The sequence below is a fragment of the Lactuca saligna genome, chromosome 9 (assembly GCF_052625555.1).
Source record: "Lactuca saligna cultivar CGN05327 chromosome 9, ASM5262555v1, whole genome shotgun sequence".
NCBI lineage: Eukaryota > Viridiplantae > Streptophyta > Magnoliopsida > Asterales > Asteraceae > Lactuca > Lactuca saligna.
The window spans coordinates 7,537,540-7,542,872 of record NC_136425.1 but is presented as its reverse complement, the minus strand read 5'-3'; positions in this window follow the sequence as shown (position 1 = coordinate 7,542,872).

Genomic DNA, 5,333 nt, shown 5'->3' with positions numbered 1-5,333 from the left:
GCTTAGCTCGTGCTCGTTTAACTCGAGTTCTGGTCGAGTTTATAATGAGTCGATTTCGAGTAGTTTACAAGTAGCTCGGCTCACTTATACCCCTAATATTAGCCCAACAAATTTGCCATTTTTGTTTTAAAAGGTCACTCAATTATCGTTTTTTTTTTTTTTTTTTTTTTTTTTTTTTTTTTTTTTTTTTTTAAATAAGAGAATGAAGTTGATTTTTTTCATATTAAAAATACCACTGCCCTCCATTTGAAGGGATTATTCGGTAATGTCATGCCTAGTCAACATATTTGACTTTTGACTACCATTAAACTTCAAAGTTTATCATCAAAGTTTGGCCATGGATTTGAAAAACACACATCTCTTCATTGGTAACATAATCATACTGTGATAATAGTTCAAGACACCTTTGCTTCAATAAACTCTCCAAGTCTTCCCCAAACTTGCTTTCCTTAATCTCCTCAAACAAAATTAGGGCTCTTAACATATAAGGTACTATTAAATCTTCAATTTTCCAATCCTATCGAATATGCTCGTTGTTTATGTTGATTTTCTAGATTTATAATATACATTAATTATTGATATTGATCAACGATCATGTGTTCGATATCAATAGTGTAACATCCTGTTCCAGATTTTTTTGTGATTTAAGGCCCGTGGACCTTAATCCGAGTATGAGAAGGTTTTGAGGCTTTGAAGGAGAAAGATTTAGACCCTTTTGGGATGTGGGTGAGGTAGGTTGTGTGATAAAAGAGTTCGGTTTGTGCTTTAGAGCCCAAATCTATTGTTAAAGGCGTTGGTCCGGGCTCTTCATGAATTTTAGATCTGAGTTGGAGTGGGCTTCAGGAGGAATAAATTTTATAGAAGTGTAGGGTTTCTCGTTAACTTTTTGTGGATATAAGGATCGTCAGAAACGGATTTATAACGAAGAAGTTATGGCCTTCGGAAGTTTCGTGGTTTCACGCTTAGCCGAGTATGCGGGGCGTACACAAAGTGTATGATGGGCGTACTAGTGAAGAAGGCAGTACGATGGGCGTATTTTGGAGTATGTTGGGCATACTGACTGTAACGTCCGTAAATCTGGGCTAGTCACTTTAGAGATAATAGGGGTCTTAAACAAATTTTTGACAAAAGATTATTTAGACTAAATAATCTTAACCAAGTTGTAGAATATGTCTCAAGGGTTCCGTACATATAAAGAATGCTGAAATCCGAGTTATAACGAAGAAGTTATGGCCCGTTGAAGTTTTACAGCAAAATCGGCACGGCATCGGGAAGCGTAAATAGTGAATTTACGATAGATGACTTTTTAGCCTTATTTATATATCCAAAATTGGTTCAAGATCAGCTCTGAGCATAATATCTTAATCATCTTCAAAAGGAGGAACCGAAGAAGATGGTTGTTCGGATGTCACACTAATGTTGGCATTTGGCCCCATATCTGATGTGTTGCCAGGGATGCCCAAAGTCTTAGTCTCCTATGAAACGGATTTGACAATCAAAACTTCTGGTGGAGTGGATACTCTAGATGATGTAGGAGGGGTTGAGTATGTGAAGAGAGGCAAGGATAGTGGGATGGAGATCTGAGGAAGTGAAGTTCCAACATAACTCATTCAAGGTATAGGAGGGATGTATGAAATCGGAATAGATGAGGTGAGGGTTGAGGTTGACATAGGTAATGTTGGAGGATTTCATGGAGGTGGTGGAGGTGGAGTGGTGAGATTCAGAAACGGATTTTCCATGATTTTATCAAAAATATCAGATTCTAGAACATAAGAGATTGGAGGAGAGGATACCTTCAGAATTTGTTCAACATGACCTGGTTCGGAAGTGGGAGCAGTGTCTTCATCATCGTTTCTGAAAGGGTTGTCTTCTTGAACTTATGTTACTGTTCTCTCTTCGGATTATTCTTGAATTATCGGAGAGGGAGATCTAGGTTTTGAATCCGGTTTCTTTGCCTTTGTTGGAATTTTGACGCTTTCTGAAGTAGCAGCCTTTTGCTTTCCACCCCCACCCCTCTTTGGTTTATCACCTTCATTTATGATCTTTTGTAATTCCACTGGGATGGGACGAACAACAGAAGAGGGCATTTTTCGATAAGCCCTAATAATGGCGTTGTCCAGCGGCACTTTCTCTAACTATTCGTTAGGAATTGAGCCAACAAATTCAAAGTTTCATGGATCCGACATGACGAATGTAGTCGTTTGTAGCATCGAAATTTCAGCCATTAGAGAATCTTGCATCAAAGGGACCTTCAAGTGAGTTAGGGCTCTGTTGATAACGATAGACCACAAACGAGCACACAAAATTTCCGTGTTTCGTGTGGATGAAGTGGTTCTTTGGATAAATTGGGCCCAAATTACAAACCCAAAGTCCAAGTTGATTCCATGGTATAGACCATAAATCAATGTATAGAACAGCTTGCTGACACTCAGATCTTGTAACCCTTTTTTATAAGCTTTTGAAGAAAAGGGTAAGCAACTCATTGCACATCGGCGACATGAAGGATTCTCTGAACTTTGATAACAGAGAAATATCACCATTGTACCCCATATTTAGTTTTGTTGTAAATGGAAGTAGGAAAGCTTTTGATAGATGAACCATATGAATAACATCAGCCCTTGTTAGAGCCTTCATCAATGGCGAAAATCTTAAACATTCAATCATAGGTCTGATCAAGTCATTGTTTCAAGACGCATCAAGGTCGATTATCATGTTTTGGTTAGGCTGAACATGGAGCATGATGACTGATGTAGACTGGTCAGCAAAGGAAACATTCTCTGATGAAGTGGCCATGGATGTTTTGAGAGTGATGATGAACAATAGAGAGCGAGAGAATTTTTTTCTTAGAAAATTTTGAGTGTTGTGTTTGCGGTGTAGGAGAATGAACAGTTTGAGAGACTTTTATATGGAAGATGATGAATGGAGAGAGAAACCATCGTTTCATGTTCCTATAGTGCCAAAAAATTAGCCAATAATAAAGCGCCAACTTATCAATCATGTGTCAGCGGACGTTGTAACAGACACGCTGATGTCAAGGAAATTCAAAAATCGCACCATGGTTTCAATTTTCATTTAAGGGAATAAGGGCATTTCAGAATCTACACTTTCAGAATCATTTATCTATCCTCCAACTTTGTTGAAGCGAGAACAATATCCATCGGAATTACGACCAAGATCCGATCCTCTGAATTAAAGTGAACAATCGGAACAATAACTAGAATTTAATGTGTGGGATTCTGTGATATCAAACAAATTTGATATGAAGAGCAGGTGGATTTCGAGCAATGATCTCTTCCTTTCGAGTCAAGAGAGACTCCGAAGTGCTTGTGTGGTTTCCCGTTAAATTACGATCATTAGTTTGTTAAGAAACTATGAAAGACTTCTTTTATAAAGCTTAATGGGTGGCTTCAACTTCAAAAAAAATCATGAAACTTAATATAAGTCTGAAAACCTGAAAGAAGGACTTGTTTGACCAGTGGAGTCACAAAAACAAGTAAGCTTGGGATATTCTTTTAAAGTAACTGGGTAATTCAAAAAATCTTCATTCGGAAATCTCAAAAAAAAACCTAGATCTTATTAGGAAGAAATGTCTTTAGGTTGAGAACATTTCGTTAAGATCACTCAAAAGGAAAAATGAGATTTTGAACACTCAAAGGTACAAACCAAGAGGTTTTATCTGTCAATTCATTGGGTAAATATCTAGAACAATAAAATTGTTAACTGTTAGTTCATAAAAGGTATTCCGATTTTTGGGTTTCACTCGAAATCATGGTGATAATGATTTTAAGATCATAAACACAGATGTTTCATAACCTAAACCTCAGTGGTAAAACCTGAGAGTCTTAAGGGTTATGATACAGAATAATAGATTGGTAGTCGAATAATTGCGAGTTTCACAAAAATCATGTTGACAATGATTTTGTGATTATTAACTAGAGTTTTTGTAGCCCTGTACCGCAACTGGTTTTGTTCCGATAGTCAAGGAAACTACATGAAAGTCGTGATAAGATATGGTAGAAAGAAGTGATAAAGTGGACCGTCAATTCCTTGTCTCAATCTAAAATTCACTAATGAATTTACCATCAAGTCTTTGAAAATAAACTACTTTTGGTGTTTTTGATTTTTCAGAACACTAAAAAGAAGAAAATATTTTTTATATATTTGAATTTTTGAAAAGAAAACATAGAAAAAATAAAATATTTTTGTAATTTTGATTTTCTGAAAAGAATAAAACAGAAATAAAAAGAACAAAAGACTTAGAAAGATAGAAAATTCTGAAATCATAATGAACAGTTACTTCAGAACCATTCTGAAGCTTGGAACATTTCGGAAATGAACAGTTGATTCTGACAGCTTCCGAAGATCGGAACCATTCAACATGTGAACAGTATCTCTGATGATTATGAAGTAGATTTTAGAACTAAGTCAGCTTCACTCATTCCCAACCCTTTTTCTTAGAATGTTGCACTGGATTGTGGCAGATTCTTATGGCACTTTTGGAATCACAGTATAGAGGAATTCGTTTCATATTGATTTCAGTCTCTTAGTTGGTTCTAAATACACACCACTTGGGTTGTACAGGATTTGCTGCTGCAATGTATTATGCTTCTGCTGTAGATAAGGATACACAATTTTGCTTCTTAGATTTCCAGCTAACGAGATTGCCATCCAGAAACTGACATCCACCTGATGTGCTTTTCCGACCAAGACCATATCCTCCTAAGTCAGCAACAGAGTATGCTTGCACAAAGAATCCAAAATTTGATGGATATCATTAACCAAGAGAAGTAGTTCGCTTCATATATTGGAAGATGTTCTTAACTGCCAACGTGCGAGGTTCTCGAGGACTTGCTTGAAACCTGGCATAGTAACACACAAAAAACATTATGTCAAGACAACTGGATGTTAGATACAACAAAGATCCGATCATTTGACGAAACAATGTGATATCTGCTGGTAGTTTATCAAGAGAAGGAGTGAGTTTCATTCCAAACACCATAAGGAATTTGACTTTTGAATCACCCACCCTTCCGAATTTTTCCAATAACGTTTTGTGAAGGCTTCCTGATTGATGACTATTCCCTCCGAACTCTGTATTATATTTAAGCCAAAGAAAAAGTTAATTTTACCCATATATTGTTTCCACTTATTTTTCAGAATTCAGCAGTTAATCGGGGATTAGTTGATCCAAAAATAATGTCATCAACATAAATTTGAACTACCATTAAAAAGTTACCCTCCATCCGAAAGAAGGTAGGATCAACAGAACCTTGTTTAAATTTAGATTGTTTAAGAAAACAAGTCAGAGTTTCATACCATACCCTCGGAGTTTT